This window comes from Pinus tabuliformis, chromosome 8 (genome assembly GCF_031772625.1).
Source record: "Pinus tabuliformis cultivar Carrire ecotype Pingquan chromosome 8, CPIR1, whole genome shotgun sequence".
In the NCBI taxonomy this organism is placed as follows: domain Eukaryota; kingdom Viridiplantae; phylum Streptophyta; class Pinopsida; order Pinales; family Pinaceae; genus Pinus; species Pinus tabuliformis.
In genome coordinates, this window is record NC_142294.1 from 1,460,350,380 (window position 1) to 1,460,375,908 (window position 25,529).

A 25,529-nucleotide genomic window follows, 5' to 3' on the forward strand; every position below is an offset into this window, starting at 1 on the left:
GCTGTTAAGAATGGATTTCATTGAACTTGATAACATGTCTTCAACTCCAAAAATCAGTCTTTTCAATCTGTTAAATATGTTATAAAGATTAATGTATATCACGCCAATATTATGAGGGATTTTGCCATCTGTAGCCTCGAAGACTTCCAGTTTTCTCTATAACAAAGATCTAGCTTAATAGAACATTTCCTTTTTCCTTCATAATGATCAATAATGAATATACAACAAAAATCAAATCTACTTAAAGTAACATAGTGTCCATTCTTGGTAAGATTTTTGCTGAATTGACTTGAGCAACAGAAAAGCATGCGAGAGATATGATTGAGATTGGGCCTGAGTTCAATAAGTGAGCATTACAAACTTTTGCACATAAATAATTTTATCAAATTCATCGCTGGTCACCCATGGATATCAGTAGCCCCCAAGTAGAAAAGCTAAGATACTGAAAAAGAGAAAACTACATATTAAGTCCAATCAAAGATCAATGGCATCAGAAATCGAATATTTTGTATCGCAATTAAATTATACATACAGTACTAGGACTGATCTCTTGAAAACTGATGTTTTAGCGTATTTCATTCCCTAGTCAAGAATATCTGATTCCATGAACTGCACCCAGGATATTATTACAACATACATACTATCCAACAGATTCAGACACAGAGGCAACCATATTCTCATACAAATGCCACATATATATTAATACCATGCTTATCATATTCCTAGAACCATGCTAACTGAACAAGGCTGACTAATATATATATCATAACAAAACATAATTAAATCCTCCAAACCCTCTTAAAGAAAGCTTAGGATGATATGGAGCAAAAAGTAAATGGATGCATGATTTTTCGATCACATGCCTGAAAAGAGATGCATCATCATCCTAAAACTCCAGATGCATAAGAGCCTCAAAATTAGAACATAAAAGAAAATCAAGCTTTATTTGGTCAAATTTATGAAATCCAACAAACTAAAATTCCAGGACTGCTTAATCATATTTGTACATAGTAGTTCAACATGAGTTTGATGTTCATGTTTTAACTATTGGCCTCATAAGTCCCATGCCAGAACCACTTCCAACATGTTTAAAATCGGTTGCCTCCAAGTGGTCCCCATGACTAGAAAATCTAGTACCTCCTTTTTCCAGGGTGATCAAATGCTTTTCTTTGCAGCTTCTATTGCAGACAAAACAAACCCCATCTAATTTAACAAATTTCTCTGCGCACTTTTTGCAATAAATATGGCCACAATTGCTGATTGCCATTAGTGTATGCCTGTTTGTTAGTGTATCTTTGCAACTAGGGCAAATAGAACTGGCCCCCAAAACCTCAGATTTTTTATCATGTGGATCCTTGGTAAAAATAACTGGAAAAAGAGACTTCAACTTCAGTTTCTCTTTACCCTATGGGCAGATTGTATCAAGTGAAGGTGCCTCAACTTTTGCTTGAGCCTCGGGAGTTGCTGATGGCAGCCAAAATGCTTTCATTGTCCGAAGAGCGTCCGCTTCAAATGAAGTCACTTTAACACTATTGGCCCCATGAAAACTATTTTTGTCTTGAATGTGATTTTTGTCATTATATTGAGGTACATCACCATTGTTTTGCTGATCAAATGCATCAAGTTCCTGTTGCCTCTTTAACAACAACTTCTCTTCTTCCTCCTCCTTCTCCTGTTTTTGAAGTTCTTCATAGCTTTCAAGTTTCCTGTCAAATCATACACCGATAACACCAAAAACTTACAATACCCACTCATAAAAAATTTAAATTAAAAACCTAAATATATCAGATATTTTGTACTCTCAACATTGAAGTGCCGACAACCTAAACTAGTCATTCTACTGATAATGAATAGGGATACAACCCAGCAACACTCGTTTCTGCCATGTAGTATCCAAACTTCTAGCTTAAATTATATGCAACGAATAATATGACCCCATAGTCAAAATATGCACAGTGGCATCCAAAGCTCAAAGCAGATTAATGTCAATTGTGATCAACCTCGGTACTATGATAACTGAGCCATACAAATGTCCAATTCCATTGAATCCAGATTAACAAGAGCCATCAAAGTAGACTAATGTCAATTGTAATCTACCTTGGTACTATGATAACTAAGCCATACAAATGTCCAATTCCATTGAATCCAGATTAACAAGAGCCATCAAGAAATAAATGGAATAATATTATAAGCCTGTTGGCCATCTGATGCAGATCTGAAATTCCCAACAAATCAAAAGGCAGGGTCATTCATACAAATGTAACCATATGATTCCTTCAAAGAAAATAACGTAGACACTGGACAGACATAAGAGGTTTATTCTGGCAGGTGGAGGGAGATCATCTACTCAGGCAAAGAAGGTCTAGTAACCAGTCCAACAGGTTGCAGTCTGGAAGCAAGTTGAAGCACTTGCAGTGATGATGACACGGTTAAAATCTGGTAGCCTTGACCCTCAATACAATTGACCAAATAGTTTCAGGCTGTGGGTTGTGTTGATGCTGCAACATTGGTGGATAAATGTCAGATGGAAGTCCTAGGTGACTCTGATAAAATGGATGCCATCGGTCACAGCTTCACAGCTTAAAAACAGCCTGATTGTAATGCGGATCTTGTAAGGAGGTTAATGCCTATCAAGTCAAAAGGGTCTTTAATTACAAAAAGGAAGGTTTATCACGACTCATCATTTGACTTTAGTTTTTACTTGTTATGTACCGGTGTCCTATAGTTTCCCTAACCAACCTATATATTCACTTGCCAGTAGTTGTGGAAAAGAAGAGACATTACTTATATTTAATTTACAGTGCATGTTTTTATGGGTAGCGCATCTAAAAATTATATGTTCTCTCCGATATTTCTTGATCTTGCATAGTTCCCCAAGAAACCTAATAACAGGAATCCATTACCCAAAACAAAACATAAAAAATGGGACAGAAAATGCCCACAAACCCAATTGGAGGATTCCATGAAAAACCGTAATACAGGAACAATTCCCGACAAAGGACCAGTAACACCCAAAGAGAAAACCCTTATAGCATCCTATAAGACACTGGTAGCAGGAACCTATTTGCCCAAATCAAGGGAAAACAATACCCAATACTCCAAAAAATTCAAAACTAAAAACTGGGCTTATTCAGGATAATGAATCTTACCTCTTGATGTCTTTCTTTTGCGCTAATAGGCATTCTAGAATGCATTATTTGTAGAAGAGGTGGCCCTTCTGATAGCAAAGGGGGTCTATCAATGGCTTCAGGCACAGAGAGCAGGCATCAAAGGGCTTAATGGAGTCCTTGCCAAGCCTTTCCTTTTGAGTACCATACCCAAGCTTTCTCTTCTCGTCGTATGTAAAGAACGCCAAGTCATTGTTGTTCTTTGAATGCCTCTGCAGCATCTTCGCTAACTCGAGGATTTACGATTGCCGGCGACAGATACAGGACAGAAATGATGCATGTCTCAATCAGTCGTTAACAGAGTCGGAGATGTCACTGAATTGTCCCTGGGTGGTGATCTGCAGAGCAGAGGAATTGTAGAGCGGAGGAATTGCAGAGCGGGAGGCACCAAGTCAAGGAGGAAAGTGAGTGAATAGCCCGCGGGATCACAATTCCTCATTTCGAAGTGGAAATGGCAATAACTCTCCATGGCTGCAATTCCAGCTCGGATCCGATCTGTCAGGGGATGTCAGGATTTCCAGCTCCAATCAGATTTTCTGTCAAAGAATGTCAGGATTGCCAGGGGAGGGTGGCAGAGAAGGAGGGTGGCAGAGCTAGGGGAGGGTGGCAGAGGGCGGAGGGATTGCCGGCGGCCAGAGCCGAACGATTTTCCGGGCGGTGACGGAAACCAGGCCATTCCTCCGCCTAGGTAGACTACTCCTTTCTCCATTGGTAAGGTAGGTGGCCTTTTTAAGCTACTTCTATTCTACAAAACTACAGGAATAAGTAGAATTTAAAGGGTAGGATCTTCCTTCTCTGCAAATAGTTATTTACAGACAGTTTGTAAAGTAAGATTACATTTAAGACTTTTTCTTACAAAATAGTTGAAATAAATGAAATTTGTTTTTCATTATTTTCCTTTCTTTCCACAAGTAAAATCTTATTCTAGGTTACTCTCAATATCCTTGACCAAAATGGCCTTTGAGGTAATCTACATGATCCAATCTTGATCTTGGAACTATACAACAGGAAAAAAGTATTGTCGTTTACCCATGAATGGTACTCACTTATCAAAGACCTCAAAACAAAATTGAAAGATCAGACATTTAAACACATATACAGAGAACATAAAATTGATTTGATACAAGAACAACTATGGCAGGGTAAGTAAGATCTAGATCTAAGTGCAGTATTAATGCTATTTTGAGGAAACAGATTTCTTCTTATATTTATTTGAACATTGTTCCTCCACATATAAAAATAAATAAAAAATATAAAAGAGTAAAAATAAGGAAATGAAAATACTCCTAATGCGTTGCCCTCTTCATGAAATTTTATCACCCAAATTTTCCATTGAAGAGCTGCTGCTATCGACGTGCAGACAGATAAAAGTGTCTGAGGAAAAAGAAGGGGGTGTAAAGGGAATTCAGGACAGAATTAACATATATTTTGAAGGAATGAATAAAAATCTAAAACGAAGATGTTGTTTATTTTTTTTAGATGACTGTGTTAGATCTAAGTCATACTTCCATCCAGTCATTGCCCATGTCTATTGGGAACTTAAAACATTTGAAGTTCCTAAATTTATCCAAAACAAACATCAAAAAGATGCCCAACCACTTGAGTGGTCTGAAGCGTCTCCAATTTCTTGATGTTAGTTGGTGTCAACAACTGTCTAGCATGCATTTGGGGGTTGAAGCCCACAGATATATATAGTGTATCTCAATGTGAAGGGCTGCAAAAAGATCAGACATTTAAACACATATACAGAGACCATAAAACTGATTTGATACAAGAACGACTATGGCAGGGTAAGCAACATTACATGCATACTTAATTATGACACAGATAAACCTGAAGGCCAACACCACTACATTACAGTTCCAACTTGATAGTGCCATAATACTTCAAGTCTACTTCTTTGCTGCATTATTCCTATTACCAAAATTAGCAGCAGCTTTGGTTGCCCTGTCAAGAACCCCAGCAACCATCAGTGCTCCTGTTGCAAAATAACTTTTGTTGACAGGTGTTGTTCCTGCGTTGCAAGCCGCATGCCCAGCTGTAATCAAAGCTGCTTTTGATATCTCTCTGAAGAATTTCCCAAAATCTGCCACCTTTGCTGCAGCAGTGTCCATCACTTGATACTTCTCATCTAACTCTTTGGCTTTGCTTAAAGTATCTTTTCCTAGGGTATAACCTTTTGAAAGCATTGTTGTAACCACTTTTATTGCCTGGTCAGCAAAATGGAACAAAAAATCTCAGTTGCTTATCAAGGACTTCAAACTGTCCAATAACAACAATGTTAATATCCTTAGAATATCATAGGCTAATTGAGAAAATCATTTTTCAGTCTAATAAGTATGATTTTCTAAATTTTGATGTAATATCTAAATTTTACTTTTCTCCATTGGTAAGGTAGCACTCAATGCATATATTGAATCTTCAGAAGAAGATAAAAGAAGAAAATCATGTGCTCTTCTATCTCAATTTCAGAATGCCATGTCAATCTGAATTTTTTCATGGAAACCGTTTTGTTCACCTTCGAGCATTGTCTGTCGGACCCACTTGGTCAGATTCTCACCAACGATTTCCCAGAAGGAATGCTGCACTGCTCCCATAAATATCTAAACATTCTACCATATATGTTTATGGAGGTGTATTTTCTCTTGCACATTTTGCTTACACATATAACGTTGACCCCAACTCAATAATTTATCTTTGGGAGGTAATTATAGAGGGAATAGTTAATACATTAATTAACTTTGCTCGCATGGGTATGAACAAAAATACGCCGCATGGGTAAGAACAAAATATGCCAACCCATTTGAAGTTATTCTCTACAATTATGGCAACAACCATTAAGAAGAAATCCTTAGCTATAAATTAGTAAGCCCATATACATAGGGATTTGAATTTGGATCATGACCATAATAAACACTTCAATTTTCTACTAAAATATAATTCAATGGAATAATTTAATATAAACTTTAATAAGGAAAATAAATTTAAACTGATTTTTGCTTTATTTTGACATCATAAGAGCAAGACTATAAATCAATGCATAATAGACTTTACATTGACACTCAATGTTCACATGCATTTAACTTTTCTTCTTTACATGTCTTAACTCTTATGTATATATCTATATATTTGTTTTCTTTTGTAAGTTGTTATTTCTCTTCCATTTCCACATATATAATTAATTAATTAATTAATTAATTTTAAATTCATAGCTACATTAAATATCAGCATAGATCCATTTCATCTTAAGATCAGATCTGCCAAGTGCCTCAAAAGATCAAATCTCTCTAGATTCAAACTTCCTCTCAACTTTTAGTAGATATTTACTTAAAATAGATCTATGCTAATTCTTAACAATATTATTTATATTATATAAATTTCACATCTCTATATATAAATATTAAGGAGTTTAGACTTCTGTGATCCATAACATTGTTTAGTAATCTTCGGCAAAATCACATAATCAATCTTTTGTCGACGCGTTTCCAACCAACCAGTGTGGTTCATCGTCAGGACAAGTTGAAGAACTAATCTGGCTTAGCTTGATTAAATAGAGTGTGCAGAGACTCCAACGGCTATATTGCAACGGCTAATTTTGACCTGAGGATCATAGTCAAACTAATAATTTTATTATTAATAGAAACATATTATCATTAGTTAATTGAAAATAAAATAAATTCATTGTTTAAATATAATGGTCATTATATCTACATAATTATTAAAAACTTATATTTTTTTATTATTCTTGAATTATTTAATTACAAATAAATAGTGTTAAAATACTATTAATCTTAGAATTTAGTTATAATGGTAACTGTGTATTTATATCATAATAATTGTTTATATCCAAGGATCCAATGGTAAACTAGATATAATGGTCATTAATAAATTATGGTAAATTAATATTGGTAAACTAAATATAATGGTCATTAATTATATCTTCATATAACCTATATTATTGTTCCCAAATTATTTAAATATAAATAAATAGTTATTAAATTACTATTGTTCTTAGAATTTAGTTACAATAGGTAAAAGTTTAAATCCAATAAATCATTTTAATTTAATATTAAATGTAAAGGCACATTCGAAATTAAACTAGTAAGTACTATACATTAATCTATATTTTTTTCAAATAATTTATAGTATTCTAGTTAAATCATTAATATTCCTAGAATATAGTTACCTAAGGTAAATACCATAATTAACTGCAGGTTTATTACTAATAGTATATCCATTAACTCAATGTTATTGGTATATTTCTAATAATTTCTTGTTTATCATTAAAACTAAGGGTCAATTGGTAAAACTAGATCACCTCTTATCATTAATTTAAAAAATTTTATTCATTAATTAATCAATAATTAATTCTTAAAATTAACTAGGTTATTAGTTAATTATCTTATTACTCATAGGGTTTAAAAAAGGGGGGCCTTTATATAAATATTCTCATTTTTTTATTTTATTAAAACCTTGGTTTAATTTTTATGGAATATCTACGAAATATTTTTAGTCATATAAATATCTCAAAATTAATTGTATTTGTTTTTTAATAGGTTTAATAAAAATATGTTATTTTATAACATCAAAATAAAATATTTTGATTGTGAAATAAGTATGGTTTTTGGGCATGTGGTATTGACAAAACATGTTATAGACTACAGCATTGTAACAAAGCCTATTTATAAGTCAATAATATCCACAAAAGAATCTAGTTATATTATATATTTCTTGTAAGTATTAAATTTGGATGTGCTTATTAATTAAATTCAAATATAGTTTTGAAATCATTATTTAATTTAAATGTTAAAATGGAACTTAAATTATAGCTATCATCTATATGTTATATATTTTAATGTGATATGTATATTATGATTCTTATTTATTTAAAAATTTGTTTGTAATTTTATTAATAAAAACAAAATTATAATATAACAAGTTAAATTTTTTTATTTTTTTTTTTTTTTAACACTTTATTATTAATCTAGTCAACATTTGAATCTTTCATATTAGCCCTTATATTATTTTTAACTTTTTATTATTTTTTAATTAAGATAACATGTAAATGTTTACAAAGATTAATAACATCATTATGAACATTTACACCATCACAACATCAAATCCATACTAAACTTTAAAACACAGGTTGATATAATCAAATTATTATATAATATCATTTTAATTGAAGAAAATAAAATAAATAATAATAATATTAATAATTTAATTATAATTGAAAATATAATTAAAACTTTTATCGAGTGATACTTTAATTAATAAAATCAAGTCCACGACCAGATGTTTGAAACAAATCAAATATTTGAAAAAATTACCTAACCAACGTATCTACGTATCTATGTTTAAGGGATATCATGTCGATTCCGAGGATATTGAGTCACGATCTTGGAAAAACTGTGGATATTAAGCGCCACAATTTTTGAAAAACGTACCCAAGAAAACGAATTCCAGCCACGAGCAATTGACAAATGGTGAAAACCAGCAACGTCACGCCATACGCGAGCAATTGACAAATGGTGAAAACCGCCAACGTCACGGCTGGTCAATGTCTTTGTGATAGCAATGTATGGTTACAGTATTCTCGGCCCTCGCAAATATAACGGTTTCTTAGAAGACTGCAGTTCCCTCGGATTATGGAAAATGTGACAAAAGATGGCGTAGAAATACAGAAAAGATATTTGTAAAGCCGTTCTCTCCTGATTATGGAAAACGTTCCAGAAGATGACCTGGAAAACTTGAAAAAATTATCTTTGCCCAACTGTCATAGCAGGTGACATAACTGTTCTGCAATGCAGTACTAAATACTGTCAGGGAATCACATATATATCATATTCGATTCATTTTGAATCCGAGGAGAAGGTATGGAATTTGACGGGGTGATTTGTTCATTAAATTTACGTAAAAATTTTATGAAACTATCAAATTTCTTCCTTTAAAGTTTAAACTATGGACACGGGTTAGGGAGATGTGAAAAAAGATAAATTTGACAATTGAGACAATGCTCGTGCTTGGAATCCATTTTGAGTACGTGTGGTCGCTACCACAACGACCTCCAAAATTTTACTTAGGTTAATTTTTGGAACCTACAGTAACTGTCATTTTAAGACCCATTGCGTCGTCATGTGGTTTGATTTGTTATTTGTGCGATTTCTCCTAGTGTCACATACTTCTAAGTCAATTTTTCTCAAGTGTCATCACTTAACCATAAGAAGCGCTTGAGTTAGTAAGTTTATGATTAGGTGAACTCATGGTTCTTCTTGGCTTAGAAACTCTCCTTCTAACCATGCATACACTGAAGAAAGCACACAAAATCAGAAAAAGCAAGAAAAAAGCGAGAAAATCTCTCACAAAAACCAAAAGCGCACTTTGAGTTGATGAAGGCATGCTCTTGGGGAGAGTGCACTCCTTCGGGATGAAGAAGTGCACCCTACCTGGGTGCATTTATTCAGGTTGAGGAAGTGTACCCTACCTGAGCACACTCCTTTGTATCGAAGACATGTGCCCTATGCAGTTGCATGCAATGACCCAACTAGTTGCATGAGGGTGCGCTCCTAGAAAATAGGAATCACCTTAATTCTTTCTTAACTAATATTTTGATGCAATGACAAGTGGCACTCATGCATGGATCAAATTTGCATATTAATTTGTTTAAATAAACTCAGTGAATCATTCTTTCCATAATCATTTCATCTGAGTTGAGTGCACAACTAGAGAATCAAGAAGCTTTTCATCAACTAGTGTATCAAATAATTTTGCACGCTTAATCTGTTCATTGCTTTTCATCATTTCAATGTCAAACCTTAATTTGTTTGTTGTCGATCCCTTGTTTTACAGGTTTTTTGATGGCATTGTGTTGAATCTCCATCTTGCAAGTTTTAATTCACTATTGTGTGCGAGAGACTTTTCACATTCTTGAAACCCTTCATCTTCCACCATGCATGTGAAAAAATCTATAAAGCCTTGCATATTATTGTCTTCCTCATCTTAGCACCGAATCTTGTTAATTAAACTTGTTTTCTAGCTCTTTATAGGTAGAGCACACTTCTTGAGCTCGAAACGCCTTCAACCTTGAAAACTACACCTATGTGACCACCTTTTGTTCCTAAGCAAATCACGAAGGCACAAAGCATTTTCCTTTGACCCTTCGGAGTGATACAATGTGCCCTCTTTCCCTTATAGTGCATGAGCACATCACGAAGGAACAAAGCATCACTCATTCAGCCCTTCAGTATGCAACAATTTGCTCTAATTTTCCATGAGCACACAGGCGCACTTTGAAGAGTCGAAGCTTTGTTTCCCTCATCCTTATCTCTTCATAGTGCGATAGTGCACCCTCCTTGTCTCCATGGGCACATGGGCACATAGGGAAGACCTGAAAACCCTTTTCCCCATTCCTTTGACCCTTCAGGGTGCTACAGGGAACCATGGCTCATTTTTGCGTCTTTCTTGAGCACATGAGCGCACTACGAAGCCCCAAACGAGCATGCATCACCCCTTCGTGCATTGAAAGTGCACCCTCCTAGTTTTCATGTGTATTTTTTCTTGCATGCAAATTATTTTATGTTTCCATTCATAGTTTTTAATGACCTATCATACATGATGGCTCTTTGAACATGATTTACAAGTTTTGATATAGTTAGGTGTTTTAAGTTGATCTTGTCATTTTGAGTGTGATTCCACAAACAAGTGTTCGTACCACAAGTTTTAACACTTTGTCATAATTTGTTAGAGACATGCCACCCTGAAAATTAGCCTCTAAAGAACTTTCACAAGCAAGCACTAATGATCTTATCAAAGTTGCAAAGTCAAGTATTCCTATATATGCAGACACTCAATATTTTATAGATGTTGGGTGTGTGTTATATTCTTTCGACGACTAGTCCCACGCGCGAAGCGGGGGGATGTCAGTCTCCCTTTTGTTATGTTGGGTGAAGCAGGGGATCAGAGGGGGCCGTCAACGCTCCCTATTGGGGGTTTGAGGGGGGCGGTAATCCCCTTCTACGGGGTTCAGGGCAGTGGCAAGATTTTTTTTTCTAACCCTATATTAGGTGGGCGAACCTACCTATGGTTTTGTGCATGGGTTTTGCACATGGTTTTGGGCATGATGGTTTTCAGCCCATGGTATCTTGTAGATCCATTCAAAGGAACTATGTTTATGTTCTAATCCAAGGTTAATGGATTGGGGCTTATGAATGCTTCAGCATGTATATATATGTATTGTAACATTGAAAGGAACATTATGAAAAATAAATTTGGTAGTCCCAGTTTTGAGATCCAGGGGAAAATCTTTGTGTATATCTGCTTTATGTTTTATCCTCTCGCCATTGTTTATTTTATGTTTTTGGAATTCGAATGCAGGTAATTTCTGTACATGGTTAAAACCTAAAATTGACAAGACTACAAAGCTCACCTTGAGCATGATCTACAACACATTAATGCAAGAGAAGTTTCAATGAACTTAGAAGATGAGAATGCATATATCAACATTAAGAAGTCTACGATGCACAGGGTATCGTGCAGATTCCCAGTCAGGCCATGTACAAAAGCTAATGAATGGATTATCACACACATGGATATCTCTCACTTTGTGTTGCATAGTGGGATTGGAAATTAACTCGCCACCTATTATGGTGAGGATACGAAAACATATTATAAGATTCTCAAGCCTAATGAATATGAAAAATGCAAATTTTACACTTGATGGGATACCCTTGACTCTACTAATGTTATCAAGCAATGGTGTCGAGAGCCTACCAAGTTTCATCATCGCCCATTGGTAGTTTATCTCACAAGCATCTTAAAAGATTTATATTAGTATTTGATAGCTATGTATTGTTGGATGTTTTGGGGCAAGGACGTTGACGTGTTCAAGGAGAATTAGATATATACACTTAATATATTGGTGACACGTGGTAAAGCTTATAATTAGGCAAATATATTATCATATTAATTGTAGTGTCACATGGGGCATGTTAAAACATATTTACAGGAAAATCAGGCACCATAATTTTGCATGTCTTCATTTCTTTTGGATGGAATCATTGGAACTCCACTCCTAAAGATAAGTTCCTTGTTTATTTCCACTGTAGAGTGTTATCATAAGGAAGCTTTAGAGGAGCATACAACATATTGTCCGAACACTTCTTTGAGGCCATTTTTCACATGATATTTGAGATCGGTCTTCCATGAATGATAGATCAAGTGAAGGATTCACTTCAAGGTATTGCAAACTAGTTTTCTTCTCCTCAAGGAACATACATTAAATTCTTCGGGTTTCAAACAACCCCTCATCTTATGTTGCAATATGTGACAAACGATGTGGTCATGTAGGAAGTCACAAATCAAATGGACAAGGGATTGTTAGGAACTATTCATAGGAGGAACAAATCTCCTTGTCCCATATTTCCATTGAGGATCAGATTGTATGAATTAAAGAGTCACAAGGCGATAACAACCGAGATAGAAGAGTTGAAGCGCTTGCACTGCGCCACCAAAGACTTCCAGGCATATGATCCTAGGTGAATTGTCAGACATCATTGTCAATAGATTAGTCATAATATGTGGTATTCATCAATATGAATACCCAAATATGAAAAGATAAAGAACTATTACAATACCATAGTGAAGACACATCCATCCATAAAGACCAATTAACCCCATGATATGCTCGATACTTGCAGAAGAAAGACGAGGAGGAAACAACACAAGTAAAGAAGAGGACTCTCAGGAAAAGGATCAGGTATTCATCAGGTGAGAGGAGTAGGAAATGGAAAGCTGATCCTTTAAACATAGGAGATACTCAAGTAGAGCCTGAGAGGAGAGAAGGAGAAGAAGAAGAGGAGGAGGAGGAGAGAAGGAATCAAGATGAGATGCTTAAGAAGAAATAGGTATAATAAGAAGAGAGGAGACAGATAGAAGAAGAACAATAGAGGCATTCCCAGGAGCAAGAAGCAGTGTGGAGACTAGAAGAAGAACTATTGACTTAAGAGATGGAGGAGGAGCAGTTAGAGGAAGAAGATACCATATAGCCCATGGATGATGAGCCCAATACTCCAGATGAAAAACCACTCACCGAAGATCATCTTCCATTCAGAGAGATGGGGATTACACCTTCACCAATAGATAGAGTCAAGGAAGTATGCAAGGTAACATTTGATTAGCTAGAAAAAAGGATCATGCAACAAAGGCATAGATACTTCCCAGAGGATCCTCAGAACCCTGTCTTAGTAGCAATAAAAAAGGTGATCACCTCCAACACTAGAATAAATCTTAGGGTAGTTATGGTAGAAAATGTTCCATTCGCTATAATGACACAGGATAACTTTGAGTACTTGTTGGTGAGAATGCTAGGTTGAGAAGAGAATTGGTTGCGCTGAAGAAATAGGTAGAACATCTTGCAGAGAAAATATAGTGGTTGTTATCACAGAACATCAATATTGCAGAATGGTAATCATCCATGCTAGAAGAGTTGGGACCAATGGAGGATACCATGGCATGACTATATAACAATATGACACTTATACAACCGGTCATGGCTCCACTCATTGCCATTCAAAAGAATTCATAGGAAGTGGTCAAGCTCTTAAAGATGACAAATAGAGGAGTTGATCAATTGTAGGATTGGGCTTCCAAATATCCAAAAGCTTTGCAACATTTAGAAATGAAATACAAGGTTTTTGCCAAGATATATAGAGTCCAGTTGAGACTGGTAGTGGAGCAATGCTAGAGATGTAAAACTAACACTTTATTGTTTTATTTCACCATATTATATTACCGTTACTTACATCGACAAGATATTAATATCGTTAGTTATATATGTTTTAGTTATACCAAGTAGTGGAATATGGAAGACTATATCTTTAACTAGGTAGAGTGGGGTGTTGAAGGTAACTCATTGATCGAATCAATACTTCCTGAAGAAATGAGAATTTACACTTCCAACAAAACCATTTCAGAGAAGCTAACATTCTCCCAGTGTGTCACCAATTTTCTCACTGTGACAATGACCCTCCAAAAGGTTTCCTACATCAATTTTTGGAGCTTACACTAACTTTTGTTTCAAGCCCCCTTGTGTCATCATGTGGTTTGATTTCTTATTTGTGTAATTTCTCCTAGTGTCACATCCTCCAAAGTCAATGTTTCTCAAGCATCGTCGCTTAACCATAAGAAGAATTTGAGTTAGGAAGTTTATGGTTAGGTGAACTCATGGTTCTTATTGGCTTAGAAACTCACCTTCTAGCCATGCATACACTCAGGAAAGAACAAAAAAGTTGAAAAATCAAACAAAATGTGAGAAAATTTCTCACAAAATCCAAAAGTACACTTTGAGTTAGCGAAGGCATGCTCCTGAGGTGAGCACACTCCTTCAGACTAAAGAAGTGTTCCCTACCTATGACTAATAAAGTGTTCCCTACCTAGGTGCACTCCTCCGCGATGAACACATATGCATTGTCCAGTTGCATGCATGACCCATCTAGTTGCATGAGGGAGCACTCTAAGAAAATAGAAACCACCTTAACTCCTTAAATAATATTTTCATATGAAGACAAGTGGTACTCATGTATTAATCATCTTTGCATGTTAATTTTTCTAAATAAACTTAATTAATCATTCTTTCCATAATCATTTCACCTGAGTTGAGTGCACGACTAGAGAATCAAGAAGATCTTCATCAACTAGTGCAACAAGTAAGTTTGCATGCTCAATATGTTCATTTATTTATATCATTTCACTGTCAAACCTTGCTTTACTTGCTTTCGATCCCTTATTTTGTAGTTTTTTTCAGATTTTTTTCTAAATCTCCATCTTGCAAGTGTTAATTCACTATCGCGTGCAAGAGAATTTTAACATTCTTGAAACCCTTTATCTTCCACCATGCAGGAAAAAACAACTATAAATTCTTGCATACCATTTTCCTCCTCATATTAGTATCAAATCCTGTTAATTAAACTTATTTTTTGAGCTCTTTATAGGAAGAGGTCACTTCCTAAGCTCGAAGCATGTTCAACCTTGAAAATTGTGCCCTATGTCACCAAGTTTTCTTCCTGAGTTCACGAGTGCATCACAAAGCCTTTCCCTTCAACCCTTCGGAGTGTTACAGTGGACCCTGTTACACTAAAAAATGTCACCATGACTATTTACAGTTAGTATGGCTCTATCAACAGTCATGCTATCCTCTTAGGCAAGTCTTATGCCTCTGCTCTCCATATCAAACTCCAAAAAGAGAGAAAGTCTTTATAAATGTATTTATCTCTGGGTACGCAGGTTCTCTCAACCTTACCTGCGGGTACACACCCAATGTTCACAAAAGCTGCGTCCTTGTACGCTCTGTATGTAAAGGGGCAGGTGCGTCCCCCTGTAAAGGTCAAAATGCGCAAGTTTCATCTTTAAAAAGTTACTTGTGGTCATTTCTAGAGCATTCTAGAAGGTTGTTCGACGTGTATTGAGCGCCTCCAGATGGTTCATGTATCCCTACCAAAGAGGAACTTATCCCATCAAGAGAGGAGCTATCCCATCCAAAGAGGGGATTATCCCATTGATGGTGGACCTGATTAACTTCCTCTTGAGCACTATAAATACAGGCATTGGGCCAGAAGGAGGGGAGGTTGAAAGCTAAACATTTCTAAGGGTAGATGCTGCAGGAATTAGGACTCCCATTTAGAAGCTTGTGAGGAGAGATTGTCATCTTTACTTGTTCTATTTGGAAGTGGGTGAGCTTTGTCAAAGTAAGGGAGAACTCTTGATGGACCCTGGGAGGGACTTGCACAACACCAAGGCTCAGGTTGTAATTGTTCCTTTTGTTTCCTATTAATGCAAATGAGTCCATTCTTCTCAATAACTTGTTATTTATGAGTTGTTTCATGTACTCCTTGGTCTATGTGTTAAATATGTTTTATTCTATGAGATTATCAAGTGCTATTTAATCGTTTGATTGTTAGTGAACGCAAGTTTCAAAGTGAAGGAGGAGCTCATCTGGATCAGCGAGGCTGGACTGCTACAACAGCGTTGGACTATAGGTAGGATCTAAACACTTGATTTCTTATATAGTAAATGCATGTTTAGAGAAGGATTGCTCTTGTTTGTCTTGTTTGTCACTAGAGAGTCTTAGGCTCCTAGGGAGGTTGATTTGTGTCCGCACTATCGACTCTTTCCGCCTGACAAAATGGCGACCATACTGGGGAATCCATTGATGTGAAAGTCTTTTCCATTGTATGCAACTTTGATCTGAGAAAAGTCATTTATTTTCTGGTTTTTGGCTCTGTGACTTTGTGTTTGGGTGGGTTAGCTTAGGGTTAGATTCATTTTGGTTTTTCTTGGTTTTTTCAGTAGGACGCACCCTCTGAGTATTGCACAGTGCGTACTTGTACGCACTGTTGCTGTGTGCACAGAGCGGGCCCGCACCTGGCTTAACCGGTTGCCTGCGTCCCCTGCTAAAAATTAAGAAATTTCCATTTTTTGCATTTTTTCTCTTAGATTTTGCTTTTTATTAGTTTTTACTGCCCAGATCCATTAGTCTCTTGTCAAAGATCTTCACCTGAACTTGTTTCGATAGCATTGAGTGTTTTAGTGGATTTCATAGAAGTTTAAGTCCTAGGGTTTGATTTTTGAGTAGGTCTTGTAGTGACTTTGGCGGTAGAAGTTGTCAAGCCTTAGATCTCTCTGGTTTTGTCAGCCTTTCTTAGAAGTCGGACCTGTCATAAAGTCTACCTGTGAGAGCAGCTTACTTTTGAGTGGTCTCTTTGGCAAATTTCGAAGTGCTTGTTGATTGAGTATTGAATTCCATTTTACAAAAAGAACAAAAAGATTTGAGTTTTGTTTTGACTGGTCTTTTGATTCTGCATTAGCTGGTCCTTGACTTGATTGTGGTCAAGTAAAACAACCTAGAATCATCCTTGTAGGCTTTTGCCTCGTTAGGTTTGCTTAGAGTAAATTTCTTTTTGATTTGCTTGTGAGTCAAGTTTTCATAGATTTTATAGCTTTTGAGATTGATTTTTGTTAAAATAGATTTATATGCTTTATTAAATAAGAGAAAATACAAAAATATCTCCTTTGAAAAGTTTTGTTTCAAGTAGCTTTGAGTCATTTTGAGAGAAAAAGAATTTTTTTCGTGCACGTAAGGAGTGGTCATGTTTGTATGCTTGGAAAGATAAAGAGAATTGTTTCTTTGATTGTCTTTACTAAGAAAGTTGTTTTCTATAAAATTTGCATTTCTCAACTCTCTTAGTTAGGAATTTCATTGAAAGAGAAAAGTAGCGTAAATCATCCTAGGTGCATTTTTGTAGTGGTTTGAGTCGAGTCTACACACCATTGGTTTCACTTCCGCTACCTTTTGTCTTTAAGAAAAACCATAAAATTAACGCTTAAAGTAAAATCAACGTAGTAACTTTTATTTACTAGGGCTCTGAAACACTAATTTAGATCAGGCTAGTGTCTTGGAGTAGGAGAGTAATTAACTCTCCAAGACAACAAAACCAAACAAGTAGCTTATCTTGTGATAGAATAAATCCAATTGTCTCATTTGTACTCTGGGAAAGCTCCTCTTAAAGGAGAAGCACGAGCTCGTGTCCGAACCAGTGAGGGGATCAATCCTCCCTCGTTGGGAACGACGCTAGACACGCACGTATTACAAATGGTAAACCTCGGATTAACCATTGTCGAGGAGCCAGGGGTCACTTGTCGGTAAACCTTGGATTATTGTCAAGGAACCGGCAAGGGGATTGAGCTTGATACTCTGCCCTTGCGTGCTGTCGGAGTGTAGACTGTTCCCCCAGGTGCATTTGTTGCGGTTGGTAACCTTAGTGACCATTATCTTTAGGATTCTACCGAGGTGACGGTGGAGGGAAGATCCCACTGTACCTGGAGCAGACGTCGGCTAGACTCACTTGGATTTTCCGGGGGGTTCACTTCACTCGAGACGGTTAAAGTGGAGGAACTTGTGCCGGTCCATTCATTAAGCAGGTTGCCGGGGTAACTGTTCCACCCGCCACTTCTGTACTGAATCTGGCGATGTTGGGTTTCATCTCCAACTAGCGTTTTCGGTCTGGAAGGCTATTGTTTGTGCTTGGTTTGACGCCCTAGATTCTTTAGGCGTGTGATTCAAATTTGTTTGGTTCTTTAGCGACTTTAGGTGGTTTGATTTGAGATTTTACTTTGTTTTCGTGTGTAGTAGTTAAAAGTTTTTGGCTGTGGCGGAATTACCGAGACAGTCCCGTAGACTTCGGGGCAAGTCACCTGAGATTGTTACCGGAACTGATTTGTTGAGGAAACTCCGTAGATCACGGGGTGGATCTCCTGAAGACGTCCCGGGTCAATACGAAGGATTGAAGGTCCTTGTAACTCCTCCTAGTGGCAGTAAAGTAGGTTCACCTGAAGAAGGAGAATCTTCCTTGGTAGTCCATCCAGATTACCAAAGTCTAGAGACAGGTTATAATCCCGAAGCTGTTACAGTTTCTGAGCTTGCTGGTAGTTTTTCGTCTGCTAGTGATATAGGCGAAGAACCTGAAATATCTGAACCTGTTACTCCGACTTCTAGTGTTCCAGATTCACCAAGGATAGAACGAGTTATCACCGAAAATCTTCCTACTGGTTTGATTGCTATTGAAGAACTTGCTCCAGAGGAAGAAATAGGCGTCTCTAACCTTGAAGATCAACTTACTATTAAGCTCAGGGAGCGTGAATCTATCTTTTACAGTCCTCCTAGATGTACTACTTGGTACCTTTTGTTAACTAATTATTTAGACAACTCAAGGATAGGTTTTTCTCCACCTCGTACTCCTTTTCCACCAAGAGGTATTTATACTCCTGTAAATATGTCTGGTCAGTCGTCCGTGTTTACTCAAACTCCTGAATCTTTCTTACACAACGGTCCTTCTGTTCCCACTGGGTATCAGTCACTTTCTGGTACCTTTGCGGGGGCGTCTCCTCAACCCGTCGATCATGGGTTATTAGCTGGAAACAATGGTAATAGACCATTGGGTGTAGGGGACATTTACATGATGTCAGGATCAGTTCCCGTTTCTCAACCTCAAGGTGACCAATTACCGCCTGGGGGGCAGCCTCAATTAACGCCTGGGGGGCAACCTCAAGGTACACAAATTGTGTCTGGGGGGCAACCTCAAGGCCAGTATGTACCTATGGTACAATACATGCCTCAAGGTCAACCCCAGCCTCAATATGTACCCCAGGGTCAACCTCAGTATCAATATCAACCTCAAGGGTATCAACCTCAAGGTCAAGGTCAACCCCAGTATCAGTATTTACCCCAAGGTTATCAACCTCAAGGTCAATACTCGAGTCAAGGTTATCAACCACCTCAGGGTCAGTCTTATGTTCAAGGTCCGGGAAATGTACCTTTCAATTATCAACCCTACCCTCAACCTGGTTACGGATCTCAGTATCCTCAACCTGTTACGGGTCAATACCCCGGAATGATAGTGTGGGATCCATCCCAAGGTCAACAGGTGTTGCAGCCAAGTATACAGTTGTTACCTCAAGCTGGACAACCCGTAGTTTCTGGTTCACCCCAGCAACCGCAACCTGTCCAGTCAAATGTTCAAACTTCTGTAACTTCGGTAGTTACTCAGCCGCCAATTGCACCTAGTACTCCATCTCAAACGGCTGCTGCAACTACCGCTACATCTGCCGCACTTACTTCTGGAGTATCGACAGCTCCAGTTTCTACTGTCTCTGCAACCACTCCTCAGGCATCTTTACCGTTGTCTGGATCTACGATTCAAACCACAGTCCAGATGCCTATAGGTCAGCCTGGTATAAGTACGGTTGTCACTACTCAATCTCAATTTGTTCAACAACCGTACCAGGGACAGTACCAACAAGGGAAAGCTGTCCAACAGCCGGTTTACCAGTATCAACCGTATCCTGGGTACACTTATCAACAACCTCAACAACCCCAGTACGGTCCGGTTAATCCTGGTTTTCCAGGAGGATATAATATCCCTAATGCGATTCCTGTTCCTAGTTATCTTGGATATCCTCCTCCTGGGACTGGTCTTGTGACCCATAGTTTTAGAGATCCTAACCGGCAATTACCGTTTATCGCAACTTTGGATTTACCAGACTTGACGCGCCTGACGAATGATCCAATTCAATATCTTCAGTTCTGGCCGCCAATGCCAAATAAGTTGCCCAGTGATATACCCAAGTTCGAAGGTAAGCCTGGAGAGGATCCGTCCAATCATGTGATGACTTACCACCTCTGGTGTGCTTCGAATTCTATCTCGGATGATTCGATCCGCTTACGTCTTTTCCAGCGTACACTCATTGGTCTCGCGGCCAAGTGGTACATTGAGTTACCACGGGCCTCTTTTTACAATTTTAGCCAGTTAGCTACCTCGTTCTTAACTCACTTTCAGTTGCTGGTCAGATACAATAACGACACAGAGTTATTAACTTCACTAAAACAATCGACGTCCACGTATATTTCTGATCACATTCATGAGTGGAGACGTCGAAGGAGGTTAGTGAAAGTTTTTATTCCGGACCAAATCTTAGCTGAATGGTTTGTTAAATCATTGTTACCGAAGATTACTAAAGATGTAGCTAAGGCCAGAGTAGTTACTGAGGAGCAAGTCATTGCTCAGGCGCAGTACCTTGACTTAGTTTATACTCAGTCAAGTACGTTACACGAGAAGATCCCAGATCTTCCAAAATCGAATCAAATCGCTGCTGCTCCTTCGGGATCTCATGCCGCTGATGGTATGATTGGTACGGTGAACACAAAGAGTAAGAAGAAGTCTTCCAAGAGTTCTACTACTCCTATAATCACCCTGCCTGATTCCCCGACAGGAGAGTCTTCTCCTGAACTTTCCGTCGATATTCACGCTGTAGAGTCATCTACGGCCAAATCAAAAAACGGTGGAAAGAAGAAAGGGAAGAAGAAGGCTAAAGCAGACAAGGCTCCGAAGGAGAAAACAGAAAAGTCGGAAACCAATGACGAAAAGCGTAAACCTCGATATCCTTGTCTTATTTGTGAAGAGGATCATTTTACAAGAGATTGCCCTCATCGGGCCGAGGTTGTGAAAATAGTCAAAGGTTCTCCCACTCCTGCTGTGTTGAAAGATCCATTTCCAAAGCAGGAGAGTAAGATGATAGGTTCTTCCTCGACTGCCAGTGAAGAACCCATTTTGATGATGTCTCATGTGAGGATTGCGACTCGGTCGCAAGATTATGGTAGTAAGAATCCTGTTGATGGTAAGGAAGCAGAATCTTCTCATTCTAATCCATCAACCTCAGCTCCTGGTTCCGATCCACTACAGATCGAAAAACCTAACCCGGACTTAGTAATCAAACCGCCCGCTAAGGGTGTACTTCGAAGGTCTGCTTTCAATCCACATGCGAGAGCGGCCCAGAATTACAACATTGTTGAGGACTTAGCTGTTTCACCCTCAGCAATGTCGGCTTTAGAAGTGCTGCAATCATGCCCAGCACAACGGAAATTACTTTTGTCGGCTATCGGAGCTGTTGATGTTCAGGACCCGAATCTGATAATCTTCGATCTAGAAAATAGTACACCGCGTCTACTACAGGCTTTCCAAATTCCAGTGATAGTAAAAAACAGGCCTATTCATCGGACTGTGATTGATGAGGGAGCTTCTACGTGTATTATGTCGATTCAGTGTTGGAGATCGCTTGGTTCTCCTTCGCTGAACCAATCCCCGACCATCCTTAAGGCCTTTGATGGCCGTGGGTTCCGTCCGTTTGGTATTCTACAGGAATTGCCTATAGGGGTAGAAGGTAAAACCGTTAGTCTGGATGTGGAAGTGGTTGATGCCCCTCTAGACTACAACCTTCTTTTGGGTCGAAGTTGGTCATATGCTATGACAGCGGTCGTTTCGTCGGTCTTCAGAGTAATAAAGTTTCCACATAACGGTAAGATCGTGACAATTGATCAGCTGACATACTTTTCATCCGACCCAGCCTCTTTAGAGAGTATCTAGCATGTCGGTAAGACGACAATCCCTTATAGGGTCGTTGGCATAGGTTTAGTTAAAGATTCCGGTTTACTGGGAACTTTTCCTTTCCCTCCAATCAACGCAGACCCTTCATTTGCATCAATTCATATGATTACACCAGACACCATTATTTACGATGATCCTTGGATTGTCCCATCTGAATCTGAGATAGACTCATTCGGTGATGCTATGCCTTTGAGTCCATATGAAATTGCTTATGAAGCCGTCATGTCTTTTACCGACTCGCGTTCAACCCAAACCGACCAAATGAATGTGGTCAGTGAAGAGTCACTTTTCACATCATCCTTAGAACGGATAGCGTTTCCCGAAGTCATGTCATCTGACGAGCAACTTCGCGAAATCCTAAGTGTAGACGATCTACCATGGGAAGATCTTCATCATAGATCTTCGTTTTTACCTGAGGATGATGCTCTTGAAAATGATTTTTCATCTATCTTTACCGCTGAATATGTCAAAGACGCTCAGAATCCAACGAAACATCCTGATTCAGAGTTGAATTTAGGGAATATTTCTCGCACTATTCCCATTGACATTTCAGTGAAGGCCGGAATTGAGGAAAACATTCATATAGGTGCCTCATGTACAGAAGATGAAATTCAAACTTACAAGGCCCTATTCCAAGAATTCCGCGATGTGTTTGCCTGGTCTTACGAGGAAATGCCAGGAATCGACCCTGCCATTGTTGTTCATGAAATAAAGACCTACCCGGACGCTAAACCCGTCCGGCAACGGTTGCGTCAGATTCACCCTCGGAAAGCGGCTGCGATTAAAGCAGAAGTCGAGAAGCTGTTGAAAGCAGGTTTCATTTATCCGATCCCGTTAATGGATTGGGTATCGAATATTGTTCCGGTTAACAAGAAACAAGGAACAATAAGAATCTGTATCGATTATAGGGATATAAATCGAGCTTGTCCAAAAGACAACTATCCAACGCCTTATATCGATCAAATAATTGATGATTGTGCCGGAAGTGAAATGTTTTCCTTTATGGATGGTTTTTCGGGCTATAATCAAATCAATATTCTACCTGCCGATCAACCAAAAATGGCATTCATTTGTCCATGGGGGACATTTGCTTACTGCAAATTACCTTTTGGGCTTAAGAATGCCGGAGCCACGTTTCAACGGGCGATGTCTTATGCATTTCATGACATCAAGCACATTGTGCAACCGTACCTCGATGATTTGCCTGCTCATTCTTTACATCGAGCTGATCACCTTGTCCACTTACGAGCAATCTTTATGAGGTGTAGGCATTATCGTATTCGGTTGAATCCACACAAGTGTGTTTTCTGTATAGAAGCGGGTCGATTGCTGGGATTTGTTGTTTCAAAAGCCGGCATTCGCGTCGATCCCTCGAAGGTCGAAGCCATCATCAAATTGCCTCCTCCTTCGAGTTTGCGCCAACTCCAAAGTTTGCAAGGGAAAGCAAACTTTTTACGCCGATTCATCCCAAACTACGCCGAGGTCACTAAGGGTTTTACACGGTTGTTGAAACAGAATGCTCAATTCTTTTGGGACGAGATTGCCCAACAATCTTTTGATGCACTTAAACACGCATTGACCCATGCACCGCTGTTGCATCCTCCCAACTACAACCAGGACTACTTCTTATACCTCGCAACTTCGCATTCCACTATTGGAATGGTGTTAGTCCAAGAAGATGAATTCGGAACGGAACATGTGATATATTATCTTAGTAGGACATTAAAACCCACTGAGCTAAAATATTCGCATGTGGAGAAATTGGCCCTGGCAGCCATTCAAGCTGTCCAGCGTTTTCGTCACTACATTCTTCTTCGTAAAACTACAGTTATTTCGGATTGCAACCCTATGATTTATATTTTGACAAAACAACTGCTAGGGGGAAAGTACTCTAAATGGATCGTTATCCTGCAAGAGTTCGACTTGGAGTTTGAGAAGTCCAAGTCTAAGAAATCCTTAGTTTTTGCAGAATTAATGTGTGATTTCCCGCGTACTGACACAGAAACTGTGGCAGAGGAGTCCATTGTGGACGAATCTTTGTTTCTTATCAGTACTTTAGATCTGTGGTACGGGGATATAATCATCTATCTCCAAACCCAAACTTTTCGGCCTGAATCTTCAAAGTCAGAACGACGAAAAATTCGGTTTCAATCCCAGCAATACAAGATTATTGGAGATACATTTTACCGCTGGGGGGCAGACTTATTTTTTCGACGTTGTTTAACTCACGAAGAGGCTGAGAGGGTTTTGAATGATTGTCACTCTGGAGCATGTGGCGGTCATATGTCTGGGTATGCCACAGCTCAGAAGGTGTTGCGCACTGGCTATTTCTGGCCGTCCATGTTTAAAGATTGTATCATTGCGGTCCGGAAGTGACACAACTGTCAAGTGTTTGATCGCAAGATGCGCGCACCACCTGCTCCTCTCCACCCTATAATTGCCGTTGGTCCTTTCGCCAAATGGGGTATCGATTTTATTACTTGTAACCCTCACTCGGCCGGGGGGCATGCGTATATCATCCTCGCGGTTGATTATTTTACTAAATAGGCCGAGGCGATGCCTACATTCGACGCAAGCGGCAAAACAGCTGCAGTTTTCGTATTCAATCATATTATAACTAGGTTTGGTGTCCCACAAGCAATCATCACTGACCATGGGAGCCATTTTCGAAACATCATGATGACTGAGCTTACAAGCCAGCTTGGTTTGCGCCACGATAGCTCTACTCCTTATTATCCGCAAGCCAACGGTTTGGTTGAGTCTATCAACAAAGTTCTAGTTATCATGATCTGACGAACCATTGGTATTCATCGGTCGAATTGGCACAACATGTTATTTTCAGCGCTATGGGCATACCGAACCTCAGTGAAAACTTCAACAGGGTTCACTCCTTTCCAGCTAGTTTATGGCTTGGAAGCGGTGTTACCCATTGAATGTGAAATCCCATCACTTCAAATGGCTGTCGAATTACTCCCAGCTACTTCCGAAGAGGAGAAACGTTTATTATACTTAGCTCAGTTAGATGAGACTCGACGTAACGCTGCATTGGCAATCGAGACTCACGCAAAGCGAATGAAAGCTCAGTATGATAGAAATGTGACCCCTCGAAGTTTTTCGGAGGGAGACCTAGTGCTATTATATGATCAAGCTAACGATAAGCTAGGTGCTGGAAAATTCGTTCCTATGTGACATGGACCCTACATTGTAAAGTGAAAGCTAGCAAAAGGGGCCTATGAGTTGGTAGATTTTGATGGGGACTCTTTGGGTAAACCCAGAAATGGACTTTACCTTAAGAGGTATTATGCTTAAATGATGGGTATGGGGAATGTTAGTTAGGTTAGGTTTTCTTTCTAGCTAGTATGTTTGTTAG

At 38.4% G+C, this 25,529-nt stretch overlaps 1 pseudogene; it reads right to left on the reverse strand.

Annotated features, from left to right (window-relative positions):
• Positions 1-1,033: 1,033 nt before the first annotated feature.
• On the reverse strand, positions 1,034-3,388 carry LOC149241290 (E3 ubiquitin-protein ligase CSU1-like; annotated as a pseudogene).
• Positions 3,389-25,529: the final 22,141 nt, after the last annotated feature.